The sequence below is a fragment of the Nicotiana tabacum genome, chromosome 20 (genome assembly GCF_000715075.1).
Source record: "Nicotiana tabacum cultivar K326 chromosome 20, ASM71507v2, whole genome shotgun sequence".
Classification (NCBI taxonomy): Eukaryota; Viridiplantae; Streptophyta; class Magnoliopsida; order Solanales; family Solanaceae; genus Nicotiana; species Nicotiana tabacum.
The window spans coordinates 31623719-31640311 of record NC_134099.1 but is presented as its reverse complement, the minus strand read 5'-3'; positions in this window follow the sequence as shown (position 1 = coordinate 31640311).

Sequence of the window (16593 nt, the reverse complement as noted above, 5' to 3'; positions counted from 1 at the left end):
GCGAAGAAGGCTTTTAAAGCCTGGGCAGAATGTTTTAATAGCTCATGTCCGCGATTTTGGAGCTAAATTTCACCATTTGTGGGCGATTTTGGAGCTTCTTGAGGGGATTTGAAGAGGGATTCAAGAAATAACATCTGGAGGTAAGATTTTTGAACTCAATACTCGATTCATGTGTGAATTCCACCTAATTAATCATGGAACTAAGCCTAAAATTGAAGAACTAGGGCTTGAGAAATTGGATTTTTGATTTCGGATTTGAAGGACCATTTGAGGCCGGATTTGAAAACTTTTGATATGTATGAACTCGTGGGGAGATAAGGAATCTGATGATGTAAAAATTTTTGAGCCTCGAGAAGTGGGTCGGGGCTCGAATTTTGGTAATTTCGATATTTGTGCACGATATTGATTGTTTTCGCTTGGGCTTTGTTCCCTTAGCATATTGTGATGTATTCATTCTGATTATGGATAGATTCGACGCGCGTGGAGGCCAATTTGAGGGGCAAAGGCGTCGCGAGCTAGAGATTTCGCCGGTTCGAGGTAAGTAATGATTGTAAATACTGTCCTGAGGGTTTGAAACCCTGGATTACACATTGTTGTGTTACTTTGAGGTGACTTACGAGCTAGATAACGAGCGTAGGGTAGAGCACCGCTTGGGATTGTGACCTAGTCCATCCCGAACAATTATTTTTAATGCGTATTTGATAGTTAATTGTTTGACGTTATTATATTTTGGGATGTATGCCATGTTTGGGGCTTTGTGCCGACTTGTTGAGACCCTTAGGGGCATTTTTACTATCTTTCCCCACTCTATTTGTTTGAAAGCATATCCTCAGTCATGTTTTACCTGTTTATTACTCAAATCTGGTTTTATCACTATATTCTTAAGAATGTGGAAACTGTTTTGGGCTAAGTTCCCTATTTTACTAAGATAGACCGATGGTCTGATTGTGAGATTGATGACTGAGATAGACTGAGAGTCTGATGGGTGGTTAATGACTGAGGGAGGCCGAAGGCCTAGTTGTGAGGATTCTATATCTATGGATCGGGCTGCACGCAACAACAATATATATATATATATATATATGGATCGGGCTGCACACCGCTGCGATATAGCGTTTGGGCTGTAGGAGCCCCTCCGGAGTTTGCACACCTCCAATGAGCGCAATCGACTATATATATATGGATCGGGCTGCACGCCGCAACGGTTACTATATGGTACCTATTGAGCGTGAGTGCTGATTGTGAAAACTGATTGGTAAGAGTTGAGTCACGAGTGACTGAGAGGCTAGCCCGAGGGGCGATAGATATATACATGCATATGAGTGATGTTTTGCCTGAGAGGCCTGTTTATGACCTTATTGATTTCACTCCTCTTTTAAGTGAGTTTCTATCGAATATGTTGATTTATTGTCTGCTTTCACTCATTTTTATATTGAGCCTCTGTCGAGATGTTGAACAAATGTTTTAAAACAACTTTCATTTAAACTGGGGTTCATGAGATGTTCAGAATTTAACCACTGATTGGCATTGAATATTTCCAATGAGATTTTCTAGTTATGAGGTGTTTATGATTACGGTTTTGGCCGAGAGGCTGTTTTCCGAACTATGTTTTGCCCGAGGGGCCAATTATAATTTTCATCTTTTTATTACAAATGATACTGAACCCCTACTAAAATTGCTGAAAGGAATTTTTAATGATTTTTACCAAAAACTGAATTTAAAATGAGACGATTGACTCGTATTATGATTTGAAAGCATGTTGTGCTTATTGATCCTAATGTAAAAAAAAATGTGGATTCATTGTGTCCTACTGCTTAGTCTTTATTTACTCTTATTACTTATTGGGTTGGAGTACTCACATTACTCCATGCACCTCGTGTGCAGATTCAGGTATTTCGGAAACCGGTAGCGGGTGCTTGTTGGTCAGACGCGGAGTCATCAGAGTTAGCAAGGTGGTTGCACGACGTTCGCAGCACCGCTTCTTCCTTATTACTTTCATTTATGTACTTAGTACATTTTTACTGTTGTTGTATTCAGACCTTGGAAGATGCTCATGGCTAGTGACACCCCGATGTCGGGCTTATATTTTTATTCCGCATTGTTATTTCAGAATTATATTATGAAATATTGTTTAATTAAAGGTTTAAAAATGGCTCTTAATGATTAAAGGGTTAATGTGAGTGTTGTGTCGGCTGGCTTGTCTTCACGAGAGGCGCCATCACGACTGGCCGGTTGGAGTCGTGACAAGTTGGTATCAGAGCCTAGGTTACATAGGTCTCACAAGTCATGAGCAGGTTTAGTAGAGTCTCGCAGATCGTTACGGAGACGTCTGTATTTATCCTCGAGAGGTTACATAACCTTTAGGAAAACTTCAACGTTCTTGAATTCTTATCGTGCGTCCTTGATTCATCTTGAAAAGTAACTCTTGAAATTCCTTCCACGCGTTCGCATGCGCACATGATCGCTCAGTTTCAGATGTGCCTTGATGACTTGTGATTCCCCGATCGAGGGGCAAGACGAGATCCCTATGAGTTAATGTTGGGCCCGTCTGGAGGACTTGAGGCCGGATTTTTCCTATAGCTTGAGCACCGAGGTGCCAATTGTGTGAGCAAGTGTCTTTGAACTGATATGTTCAGTATTGTCCCTATTAGTGGAAGTGACAGCCGCATGGCTATGTGACGAGTATATTGTGACTACAAGATGTATTCTATGAATTAGAAGCGGCGAGTTATGGGTGTGTGAAGAATATTTTCATGTTTTCCAGTTGATAGTGAAGTAAATTTCATGTTGCAGTATGAATTCAGACTTAGGGAGACTAAGTGGCTGTATAAAGTTTTTGACGGTGGAAGGTATAGAGAAATATTAGTTGGAGGCAAAGCAGGTGGGTTATCTCCTGCGAAGTGTTCTGAGGTTTTGTGGCCCTTATGACTGTTAGAAGATCTCAATTACAAGTGAAATATATGTGTTGCAATTTGAATTTGGGTCGTTCAAGAGAGTGGGCTTAACTGTTGCGAGAATGAGTGCGAGATTTGCCGAAGATTTAAAGTACTAGATGATCTGTGTTTTCACAAGCTTGCAAAGGATCTGTGTTTAATCTCACTATGGTATTGTGGTATCAATAGAGTATAAGTGTTATGAATTATTGAGGGTATTCTGATCTATGGCTTTGAGCCAAGTGGGGGAGTTTGCTATTGATTAGCTGATTGCACAGTTATATGCTATGTTGGTTCAGATTTGAGGCATGTGGTGAATCAGATCAGGTTTGCTGAGATTGAGCCCGAGGATGGCTTGAGTAAAGGAATTTTTTGACTAAGGTAAGGTTATGTGCTGCAGTGTCAGAAGTGCCAATGAGGCACTGGTTGTTCGGTTCTGTTGATCGGGTTAATTACAGTCTGAGTAGAGTGAATGACTCTCGAGAATGGTTCTAATGTGTTCAAGATGCTACATGTAACAATTGGGTATCTCAAAGCCGTATATGTGGTTAGAAACCGAGTTTTCATTGGAAGGGTTCAAGACTTGTGGTATTTTTATGTTATTTATGGGATTCTATGTATCAGTATCAGGAAGGTAAAGGTAACAGATTTATATTCACAGGAAGTCTCTTCAGAGTAAAGTATTTTGATCGTGGTGCTCGTGGGAATATCTGAGAAAGTATTCGGCGGTTTATGAGCCTTAGACGATGTGGCTTTATGCTTGGGTTCCGTTTGGTAAGTGTGGGTAAAAGAATTGTAATGTTATAGCAAGAATGAGTATCGAGTCGAAGGTAAATCAGAAGGGAATTCGTATAGCTGGGATAGTTTGGTAGTAGGCCTAGTTGGTATGGTAAGGATATGATTAGCTCTTTGGATGTTTACGAGATAATGAGTTTCTACAGGTGTTTTGCGGCAATTCTCTTGGGTTTTAGTGACCTGCATAGTTCGGTCGAGTTAGAAGGATTCAGTCCTGACGATTTATATTTGTACAAATGGGATTGGGAGAGTTCTAGATGGTTTCCACCACAGTTAGAGAGGTATATTTTTTCATATTGGCATAAGGAGCATGGGATATATAGTGATTTTCTTCTACAGGGGACCAATGGAAAGTTCTTGACTGGTTGAGTACATAGATGTTTGTGGCTCAGAAGGGATATGAATTTCTCGCGGTTATCCTAGAGTGATACGGTTTATGTGGTATGTTGGGTAAGACTGATATTTGCATGTGTAAGGTCACGGTTCAGATTTGAATGGAAGGTCATAAATTGTTAGGCAACGTGGGCAGTTTCAGATAATTACAGAAATGAACTTCAGATGATTTGAGAAGGGATCTCCAGATGATTAAGGAAATGGTAATGCTAATTGAGGTGATTTGACGAGGGTATATGTTCCAGAAAGAGGCAATGTGATTGAGTTGATGGTACTTCTGTAGTATTGCAGCACCTCTCGTTAGGTTAGTTGCTGATATTCGAGTTTGCTTGGCAGCACCGAAGAATCTTAGAGTATCTCCCGTGGGATGATTGGGTACTAGAGGTGAGTTATATATGAGAGTGGCGGAATTAGGATCAGATATGGTAATTCGTGTATTTTATGGACTTGGAGACTGGAAGTTCTCATATACATGTTAGCTTGTGGTTGTGGATGGCAAAATATGGGTAAGTTAGTCAGATATTAGTATGTGCTATAATTCACTCATTGTGGACCTTCGAAGGATTATTTATCTGTTGTGTGTAACTGGAGTTGAAGTATGGTCCATTGGTAGACCTATATGGACATGTGTCCGGCATCGAGATGGTTTTGTTGACGTCGAGTTGTTGTTGGCGAAGGACGTGTTGATTCGGTTGTTTTGAGCTATTAGCAATTAGGGAGATCTATGAGTTACCTTTCTATGTTGCGAGACATTACGATATGTTGGTTATAGGCACCTATGGTGCGGTTTTATCGGAGTTTCATAATGGAAGACGAGCGGGACGAGTAATTGGGAGATGCTCGGTGAATGGTGTATCGGTTATGTCCTATCGGGTTTGCGTTGTGTATGTCATTTGTTTCTTTGTGGGTGTAATGATTTGCCTTGGTTCCAGACATCAATTGAGTGTGGTTGTCGATTTCGAGCATAGTTGCTTGAGGTGTTTCAGGTAGAGCAGAGATTGGATAGTATCGCACATTGCAACGAAGCTATGTGGGGATATGAACTTGCAGGTTAGTTCGTGTGCTATTTCTATGATGCGAGACGGGTTCTCAGCCGTGTGTTGTGATGGTACTGGTGAGCTTGAGGTACAGCTCTTTCATTTGAGTCAGTTTCGTGATGTGAGTATGTTCGGATTGTTGCTTATTGGTGCGCGGACTGCGCAAGTTGTGGCTGTAACCTATTTTGATGTGTCATGTCACCAGAGTAATTGTGTTGGATTAGATGAGATCGTTGGGGTCTTTAATAAATACAAATGGATTCGACTTTAGCATGTTTGATGGTTAAATACCGAGGTTCGGCTCAGAAATTTGCTATGGTCCTTACCAAGGGAGAAGTAGCCATATGGATGTTGATCTGAGAAATGGTTATGGTTTATTGTGTGTTTCATTTATCGTTGGCAGTATATGGAAGTGTTGGAATGAGACTTTAGTCATTAAGAGGTTTTCTATCGGTATTCGGTTGTTATGTGTAGCTGCTGTGATTTGAGGTTATCACTACGAGTGTTTGAGTTATGTGGTATATCATGTGATTGTACCTAAGATAGCGGATATGGTTGTTACAGCTTGTTTGGACTTATTCACAGTATAAATATGAGATTCTGATCGCATTGAGGATTTTAGAAGCAGAAATGTGGTTCTATGGTTTATGGACTATGATGGATTGTGAAATTTCAGTTATGTTGCGTTATCAAACCTATGTGAGATAGGGTGATGTGGGATCACCCCCGGGTATGTGTATGGTAAGGTTAGTCAGTGAGTGGTTGGCTTTTGGAACAACTCCGGGTACGTTCGAGGACGAACGTGTGTTTAAGTGGGGGAAGATGTAACGACCCAACCGATCATTTTGAGCTTTTGCACTTTGATCGCTAGTTCTCGGGCATGACTTGCCCTGTGTGATATTTTATGACTTATCTAAATTGCCGGTTTTGGTTTTCACGGAAATCAAAATGAATTTGAAAGAAGAGTTCTCAGTTGTAGCTTGAAATTGGAAAGGTTTGACCAAGATTTGACTTAATTGTATATGAGCTCGGATCAGGATTTTTATGATTTGTTTAGCTCCGTTGGGTGATTTGGGACTTAAGAGCGTGATCAGAATGCATTATGGAAGTCTGTAGAAGGATTAGACTTGAATTGGCGAAACTGAGATCTCAGCGTTGTCCGATTGGTAGGTGAGATTTTGATTCGGGGGTCGGAATGGAATTTCGAGAGTTGCAGTAGTTTTGTTGTGTCATTTGGGACGTGTGTGCAAAATTTCAGGTCATTCAGACGTTGTTTGGTTGTTTTTTTTTTCAAAAGCGTAATCTAGAAGATTTTGGGATTCTTAGGCTTGAATCCGATGCAAATTTGATGTTTTAATGATGTTTTGAGCGTTCCGAAGGTTGGAACAAGTTTGAATGATGTTATGGGATTTGTTGGCATGTTTGGTTGAGGTCCCGAGGGCCTCGAGTGAGTTTCGAGTGGCCAATCGGACCATTTCTTGTTTTCAAAAGTTGCAGAAAAAACTGCTGAAGGATTTTCAGGAAAATTGACCTTCGCGTTTGCAGGCAGGTCCTCGCGTTCGCGAAGGGTTAGCTGGTGAGGTTGAGTAATTAGCCTTCGCGATCACGATGAGTTCTACGCGTTCGCGAAGGGGTGAAGTCTCGTGCATCGCGTTCGCGAGGTCCATGCCGCGTTCGCATAGAAGGAAAATGGTCAGCTGGGTTTGAGTCAAGATATTCATCGCGTTCGCGAGCATTGGGCCGCGTTCGCGTAGTTCTGTAGCAAGTATGTATCGCGTTCGCAAGGCTGGTGCCGCGAACGCATAGATCAATTTTTGGATGGCTGGTTTATGTTCATCGCGAACGCGATGGTCATCCCACGTTCGCCAAGAAGGCTTTTAAAGCCTGGGCAGAATGTTTTAATAGCTCATGTCCGCGGTTTTGGAGCTAACTTTCACCATTTTTGGGCGATTTAGGAGCTTCTTGAGGGGATTTGAAGAGGGATTCAAGATATAACACCTAGAGGTAAGATTTTTGAACTTAATACTCGATTCATGTGTGAATTCCACCAAATTAATCATGGAACTAAGCCTAAAATTGAAGAACTAGGACTTGAGAAATTGGACATTTGATTTGGGATTTGAAGGACCATTTGAGGTCGGATTTGAGAAATTTTGATATGTATGAACTCGTGGAGAGGTAAGGAATCTGATGATGTGAAAATTTCTGAGTTTCGAGAAGTGGGCCCAGGGCTCGGGTATTGGTAATTTAGGGATTTGTGCCCGATATTGATTGTTTTCACTTGGCCATTGTTCCCTTAGCATATTATGATGTATTCGTTCTGATTTTGGATAGATTCGACACGTGTGGAAGCCAATTTGAGGGGCAAAGGCGTCGCGAGCTAGAGATTTCGCCGGTTTGAGGTAAAGTAATGATTGTAAATACTGTCCTGCGGGTTTGAAACCCCGGATTACACATCGTTGTGTTACTTTGAGGTGACTTACACGCTAGATGACGAGCGTGAAGTAGAGCACCACTGGGGATTGTGACCTAGTTCATCCCGAACGATTATTTTAATGTGTATTTGATAGTTAATTGTTTGATGTTATTATATTTTGGATTGTATGCCATGTTTGGGGCCTTGTGCCGACTTGTTGAGACCCTTAGGGGCATTTTTACTATCTTTCCTCACTCTATTTGTTTGAAAGCATATCCTCAGTCATGTTTTACCTGTTTATTACTCAAATCTAGTTTTATCACTATATTCTTAAAAATGTGAAAACTGTTTTGGGTTGAGTTCCCTGTTTTACTAAGATAGACCGAGGGTCTGATTGTGAGATTGATGACTGAGATAGACTGAGAGTCTGATGGGAGGTTAATGACTGAGAGAGGCCGAGGGCCTAGTTGTGAGGATTCTATATCTATGGATCGGGCTGCACGCCGCAGCAATATATATATATATATATATATATATATATATATATATATATATGTATGTATGTATATAAATCAGGCTGCATGCCGCAGCGATACTTATATGGATAGGGCTGCATGCCGCAGCGATATGTTGGATCGGGCTGCACGTCGCAGCAATATAGCGCTTGAGTTGTAGGAGCCCCTCTAGAGTCTGCACACCCCCAGTGAGTGCCGTCGACGAGTTATATGGATTGGACTCCGCGCCACAGCAGTTACTATATGGTACCTATTGAGCATGAATGCTGAGTGTGAGTACGGATTGGTAAGAGTTGAGTCACAAGTGACTGAGAGGCTAGCCCGAGGGGCGACAGATATATACATGCATATGAGTGATGCTTTCCCTGAGAGGCCTGTTTATGACCTTATTGATTTCACTCCTCTTTTAAGTGAGTTTCTATCGAATATGTTGATTTATTGTCTGCTTTCACTCATTTTTATATTGAGCCTCTGTCGAGATGTTGAACAAATGTTTTAAAACAACTTTCATTTAAACTGGGGTTCATGAGATGTTCAGAATTTAACCACTGATTGGCATTGGATATTTTCACTGAGATTTTCTAGTTATGAGGTGTTTATGATTACTGGTTTGCCCGATAGGCTATTTTCCGAACTATGTTTTGTCTGAGGGACCGATTATAGTTTTCATGTTTTTATTACAAATGATACTGAACCCCTACTGAAATTGCTGAAAGGTATTTTTAATGATTTTTACCAAAAAACTGAATTTAAAATGAGACGATTGACTCGTATTATGATTTGAAAGCCTGTAGTGCTTATTGAGCCTAATGTAAAAAAATGTGGATTCATAGTTTCATACTGCTCAGTCTTTATTTACTCTTATTACTTACTAGGTTGGAGTACTCACATTACTCCATGTAGCTCGTGTGTAGATTCAGATATTTCGAAACCCGGTAGCAGGTGTTGGTTGCACAGACGTGGAGTCATCAGAGTTAGCAAGGTGGTTGCATGACGTTCGCAACACCGCTTCTTCCTTCTTACTTTCATTTATGTACTTAGTACATTTTTACTGTTATTGTTGTATTTAGACCTTGGTAGATGCTCATGGCTAGTGACACCCCGATGTCGGGCTTTTATTTTTATTCCGCATTGTTATTTCAGAATTATATTATGAAATATTGTTTAATTAAAGGCTTAAAAATGGCTCTTAATGATTAAAGGGTTAATGTGAGTGTTGTGTCGGCTGGACTTGTCCTCACGAGTTGCGCCATCACGATTGGCCGGTTGGGGTCATGACAAGTTGGTATCAGAGCCTAGGTTACATAGGTCTCACGAGTCATGAGCAGGTTTAGTAGAGTCTCATGGATCGGTACGGAAACGTCTGTATTTATCCTCGAGAGGCTGCAGAACCTTTAGGAAAACTTCAACATTCTTGAATTCTTATCGTGCGTCCTTGATTCAGCTTGAAAAGTAACTCTTGAAATTCCTTCCACGCGTTCGCATGCGCGTATAAGCGCTCAGTATCATATGTGCCTTGATGACTTGTGATTCCCTGATCGAGGGGCGAGATGAGATCTCTATGAGTTAATGTTGGGCCAGTCTGGAGGACTTGAGGCCGAATTTTGCTTATAGCTTGAGCATCGAGGTGTCAATATTGTGATCAAGTGTCTTTGAACTGATATGTTCGGTAGCGTCCCTATTAATGGAAGTGACGGCCGCATGGCTATGTGAAGAGTATGTTGTGACTACAAGATGTATTCTATGAATTGGAAGCGGCGAGTTATGGGTGTGTGAAGAATCTTTTCATATTTCCCAGTTGATAGTGAAGTAAATTTAATGTTGCGGTATGAATTCAGACTCAGGGAGACTAAGTGGCTGTGTAAAGTTTTTGACGGTGGAAGGTATAGAGAAATTTTAGTTGGAGGCAAAGCAGGTGGGTTATCTCTTGCGAAGTGTTCTGAGGTTGTGTGACCCTTATGTGATTGTTAGAAGATCTCAATTACAAGTGAAATATATGTGTTACAATTTGAATTTGGGTCGCTCAAGAGAGTGGGCCTAATTGTTGCGAGAATGAGTGCGATATTTGCTAAAGATTTAAAGTACTAGATGATCTGTGTTTTCACAAGATTGCAAAGGATCAGAGTTTAATCTCACTATGGTATTGTGGTATCAATAGAGTATAAGTGTTATGAGTTATTGAGGGTATTGTGATCTATGGCTTCGAGCCAAGTGGGGGAGTTTTTAGCTGATTGCACAGTTATGTGCCATTTTGGTTCGATTTGAGGCATCTGGTGAATCAGATATGGTTTGCAAAGATTGAGCCCAAAGATGGCTGGAGTAAAGGAAATTTTTGACTAAGGTAAGGTTATATGCTGTAGTGTCAGAAGTGCCAATGAGGCACTGGTTGTTCGGTTCTATTGATCAGGTTAATTACAGTCTAAGTAGAGTGAATGACTCTCGAGAATGGTTCTAATGTGTTCAAGATGCTTCATATAACAATTGGGTATCTCAAAGTCATATATGTGGTTAGAAACCGAGTTTTCATTGGAAGGGTTCAAGACTTGTGGTATTTCTTTGTTAATTATGGGGTTCTATGTATCAGTATCAGGAAGGTAAAGGTAAGAAATATAGATTTACAGGAAGTCTCTTCAGAGTAAAGTATTTTGATCGTGGTGCTCGTGGGAATTTCTGAGAAAGTATTCGGCGGCTTATGAGCCTTAAACGGTGTGGCTTTATGCTTGGGTTCCATGTGGTATGTCTGGGTAAAAGAATTGTAATATTATAGCAAGAATGAGTATCGAGTCGAAGGTAAATCAGAAAGGAATTCGGATAGCTGGGATAGTTTGGTAGTAGGCCTAGTTGGTATGGTAAGGATATGATTAGCTCTTTGGATGTTTACGAGATAATGAGTTTCTACAGGTGTTTCGCGGCAATTCTCTTGGGTTTTAGTGACCTGCATAGTTCAGTCGAGTTAGAAGGATTCAGTCCTGATGATTTATATTTGTCCAAATGGGATTGGGAGAGTTCTAGATGGTTTCCACCACAGTTAGAGAGATATATTTTTTCATATTGGCGTAAGGAGCATGGGATATATAGTGATTTTCTTCTACAGGGGACCAATGGAAAGTTCTTGACTGGTTGAGTACGTAGATGTTTGTGGCTCGGAAGGGATATGAATTTCTCGTGGTTATCCTAGAGTGATACGGTTTATGTGGTATGTTGGGTAAGACTGAGATTTGCATGTGTAAGGTTACGGTTCAGATTTGAATGGAAGGTCATAAATTGTTAGGCAACGCTGGCAGTTTCAGATAATTAGAGAAATGAACTTCAGATGATTTGAGAAGGGATCTCCAGATGATTAAGGAAATGGTAATTCTAATTGAGGTGATTTGACGAGGGTATATGTTCCAGAAAGAGGCTATGTGATTGAGTTGATGGTACTTCGGTAGTATTGCACCACTTCTCGTCAGGTTAGTTGCTGATATTCGAGTTTGCTTGGCAGCACCGAAGAATCTTAGAGTATCTCCCGTGGGATGATTGGGTACTAGAGGTGAGTTATATATGAGAGTGGCGGAATTAGGATCAGATATGGTAATTCGTGTGTTTTATGGACTTGGAGACTGGAAGTTCTCATATACATGTTAGCTTGTGGTTGTGGATGGCAAAATATGGGTAAGTTAGTCACATATTAGTATGTGCTATGATTCAGTTATTGTGGACCTTCGAAGGATTATTTATCTATTGTGTGTATTTGGAGTTGATGTGTGGTCCATTGGTAGACCTATATGGATATGTGTTAGGCATCGAGACAGTTTTGTTGACTTTGAGTTGTTGTTGGTGAAGGCGTGTTGATTCGGTTGTTTTGAGCTATTAGCAATAAGGGAGATATATGAGTTACCTTTCTGTGTTGAGAGACGCTACGATCTGTTGGTTATAGGCACCTATGGTGCAGTTTTATCGGAGTTTCATAATGGAAGACGAGCGGGACGAGTAATTGGGAGTTGCTCGGTGAATGGCGTATCGGTTATGTCCTATCGGGTTTGCGTGGTGTATGTCATTTGTTTCTTTGTGGGTGTAATGATTTGCTTTGGTTCCAGACATCAATTGAGTGTGGGTTTCGATTTCGAGCATAGTGACTTGAGGTGTTTCAGGTGGAGCAGAGATTGGATAGGATCGCGCATTGCAGTGAAGCTATGTGGGGATATGACCTTGCAGGTTAGATTCGTGTGTTCTATTTCTATGATGTGAGATGAGTTCTCATCCGTGTGTTGTGGTGGTACTGGTGAGCTTGAGGTATAACTCTTTCATTTGAGTCAGTTTTGTGATATGAGTATGTTTGGATTGTTGCTTATTGGTGCGCGGACTACGCAAGTTGTGGTTGTTACCTGTTTTGATATGTCATGTCACCAGAGTAATTGTGTTGGATTAGATGAGATCGTTGGGGTCTTTAATGAATACAAACAGATTCGACTTCAGCATGTTTGATGGATAAATACCGAGGTTCGGCTCGGAAATTTGCTATGGTCCTTGCCAAGGGAGAAGTATCCATATGGATGGTTGATCTGAGAAATGGTTATGGTTTATTGCGTGTTTCATTTATCGTTGGAAGTATATGGAAGTGTTGGAATGACACTTTAGTCGTTAAGAGATTTTCTATCGGTATTCAGTTGTTATGTGTAGCTGCTGTAATTTGAAGTTATCGCTGCGAGTGTTTGAGTTATGTGGTATATCATGTGATTGTGCCTGAGATAGCAGATATGGGTTGTTACAACTTGTTTGGACTTATTCACAGTATAAATGTGAGATTCTGATCGCATTGATTATTTTAAAAGAAGAAATGTGGTTCTATGGTTTATGGACTATGATGGATTTTAAAATTTCAGTTATGTTGTGTTATCGAACCTATGTGAGATAGGGTGACGTGGGATCACCCCCGGGTATGTGTATGGTAAGGTTAGTCAGTGAGTGGTTGGCTTTTAGAACGACTCCGGGTGCGTTCGAGGACGAACGTGTGTTTAAGTGGGGGAGGATGTAACGACCAGTCTGGCCGTTTTGAGCTTTTGCACTTTGATCGCCAGTTCTCGGGCTTGACTTTCCCCGTGTGATGTTTTATGACTGATGTAAATCGTCGCTTTTGGTTTTCAAGGAAATTGGAATGAATTTGAAAGAATAGTTCTCAGTTGTAGCTTGAAATTGGAAAGGTTTGACCGAGATTTGACTTTATTGTTTATGAGTTCGGATCGGGATTTTTATGATTTGGTTAGCTCCGTAGGGCGATTTGGGACTCAGGAGCGTGATCAGAATGCATTTTGGAAGTCCGTAGAAGGTTTAGGCTCGAATTGGCAAAATTGAGATTTAGGCGTTATCCGATTGGTAGGTGATATTTTGATTCGGGGGTCAGAATGGAATTATGAGAGGTGCAGTAGTTCCGTTGTATCATTTGGGACATGTGTGCAAAATTTCAGGTCATTCGGACGTGGTTTGGTTGGTTTTTTTATCAAAAGCGTAATCTAGAAGATTTTAGGATTCTTAGGCTTGAATCCGATGCAAATTTGATATTTTAATGATGTTTTGAGTGTTCCGAAGGTTGGAACAAGTTTGAATGATGTTATGGGATGTATTGGCATGTTTGGTTGAGGTCCCGAGGGCCTCGGGTGAATTTCGAGTGGTCAATCGGACCATTTCTTGTTTTGAAAAGTTGCAGAAAAACTGCTGAAGGATTTCAGGAAAATTGGCCTTCGCGTTCGCAGGCAGGTCCTCGCGCTCGTGAAGGGTTAGCTGGTGAGGTTGAGTAATTGGCCTTCGCGATCACGATGATGGATACGCGTTCGCGAAGGGGTGGAGTCTCGTGCATCGAGTTCGCGAGGTCCATGCCGCGTTCGCATAGAAGGAAAATAGTCAGCTGGGTTTGAGTCAAGATATTCATCGCGTTCGCAAGCATTGGGCCGTGTTCGCATAGTTCTGTAGCAAGTATGTATCGCGTTCGCGAGGATGGTGCCGCGAACGCATAGAGCAATTTTGGATGGCTGGTTTTTGTTCATCGCGAACGCGATGGTCATCCCGCGTTCGCGAAGAAGGCTTTTAAAGCCTGGGCAGAATGTTTTAATAGCTCATGTCTGCGATTTTGGAGCTAACTTTCACCATTTTTGGGCGATTTTAGAACTTCTTGAGGGGATTTGAAGAGGGATTCAAGAGATAACACCTGGAGGTAAGATTTTTGAACTCAATACTCGATTCATGTGTGAATTCCACCTAATTAATCATGGAACTAAGCCTAAAATTGAAGAACTAGGGCTTGAGAAATTGGACTTTTGATTTGGGATTTGAAGGGCCATTTGAGGTCGGATTTGAGAACTTTTGATACTATGAACTCGTAGGGAGATAAGGAATCTGATGATGTGAAAACTTTTGAGTTTCGAGAAGTGGGTCGGGGCTCGGTTTTGGTAATTTTGGGATCTGTGCCCGATATTGATTGTTTTCGCTTGGGCTTTGTTCCCTTAGCATATTGTGATGTTTCGTTCTGATTTTGGATAGATTTGACGCGCGTGGAGGCTAATTTGAGGGGCAAAGGCGTCGCGAGCTAGAGATTTCGCCGGTTCTAGGTATGTAATGATTGTAAATACTGTCCTGAGGGTTTGAAAACCTGTTGTTCTTATTGAGCCTAATGTAAAAAAAATGTGGATTCACTGTTTCCTACTGCTTAGTCTTTATTTACTCTTGTGAGCACGTGATTTTTGTTTTTGCGCGACAGTCGCTCCAAAAGAATAAAAATTGGTCCTGCTATACAATTTTTGGATTTCTGTGCGGCACTTTGTTGATTTATTTGTGACTTCGGCCCATTTTTATTTATTTACTTTATTAAAACAAAATTCAAAAAATGTGTACGTATCATGCATAATCTGAACCGTAACATGGTTTAAATAGAAAAACATAAACATGCATCTTTGTCCGTGATTTTGTTTTGTTTAATTTTACTTGTTTTGAAATATTTTAGTGTGTGTGCAAATAATTGTATTGAGTGTGTATTTAATTTTAATTTTATTTTTTGTTTAGTTTTAAAATAAATAAGAAAAAGAAATTAAAAAAAAAAAGAGAAAGGACCCCTTCTTCTTCCGGATTGGGCCAATTTTATTAAATTGGCCAAACAAACAATGCCCAAAACCCAGGCCTGCCCGGTCCAGACCACTTAGTACCCAGGGTGTCCAAACTACGTCGTTTGGATCGTGCCTGATCTGGGCCGTTGATCTCAGAGTGATCAACGGCCAAGATCAATTCCCCGTAACCCACCAACAAACCCGACCCGTTTCCACCCGGACCAACCCAAACCCCTTACTCTCGAAACGACACCGTTCCACTTAAGCCATCAGATCCAGACCGTAGATCTAAATTGATCTAACGGTCGAGATCCGCCTACCCATTCCATATATAAGCCCTTAACATACCCTGCCCCCCTATCCAATACCCCAGCCTCCGTCTTCAACCTCATCCCCCATCAAACCCTAGAACCGCCCCTGTATCCTTCACCATGGAAGCCGGCGGCATGAACGCCGGTGACCTTCCCCTTAACACCCTAGAACGCCCTTGCCATCCTGAACCCAAATCTATCAACCATGTAGTTCGAATCCCTCCCCACTTTCTCGAATCTTCATTTGAAGATTCGAGTCAAAACTCGATCTACACAGTTTAACCCCAGTTTCACACCAGACACTCCCCAGACCCCCCTCGTGACCAAACCATACTTGGTTTGGTCCGAATATGATCAGGGAAGCATGAATCCCAGATCTGAGTTTTGGAACTTGTTGGTTCTTCGTCACTGGTCCATATCCGTTCAAACCGAAGAGGTTAAGGTCTAATGGACTTTAATCAAAGTGTTTCTCATTTGAGAAACACTTCGAATAAAGTCCGTTCAGCCTTAAGAAAGGTCTGTCCGAGTCCGAGTTGAGGTTTTGATTTTTCAAGGATTAAGGTGAGTTCTTTCTTTTCTTTATTTGTTTTGGCCCATCTGATTGTGTTAAAGGTCTGTTCATGCTTTGATTTTGTGTCTTTGAATTTTGTCAACTGTGCCCCGTCCACTTTGCCTAAACTTCTGTTTGTTTGAATGAGTCTTTCTATTTGCCCTGATAATGTGTATGTAAGTGGTGTGCAATTAGTTGATTCTCAACATTGAACTGATCAATTGGCTTCTCGAGCACCACTTTGCTTAGCCAGTACAATTCAAATCATATGTAGATACTGTTGAATGTTTGATTTTTGGTTACGGTTGTATGTGTTATGATTAATATAGTCGAGTCGACATATGTCGTCAATTAGTTTCAACTGTCTGAACAATAACAAATCGACTTGCTTCTGTTGAACATTTGCCTGAATCAATTAAGAACCAAGTCCAGTTACTTATAACTGTTAATATGATTTCAGAAACCTAAGGCTTGGTCTGTAATTGAAATCTGAGTTGATGGCATGTGCACTTGTGCACAGCATGTGCATTGTGCACAGCCTGTTTCCTGCATAAAAGGGCTTTTAAT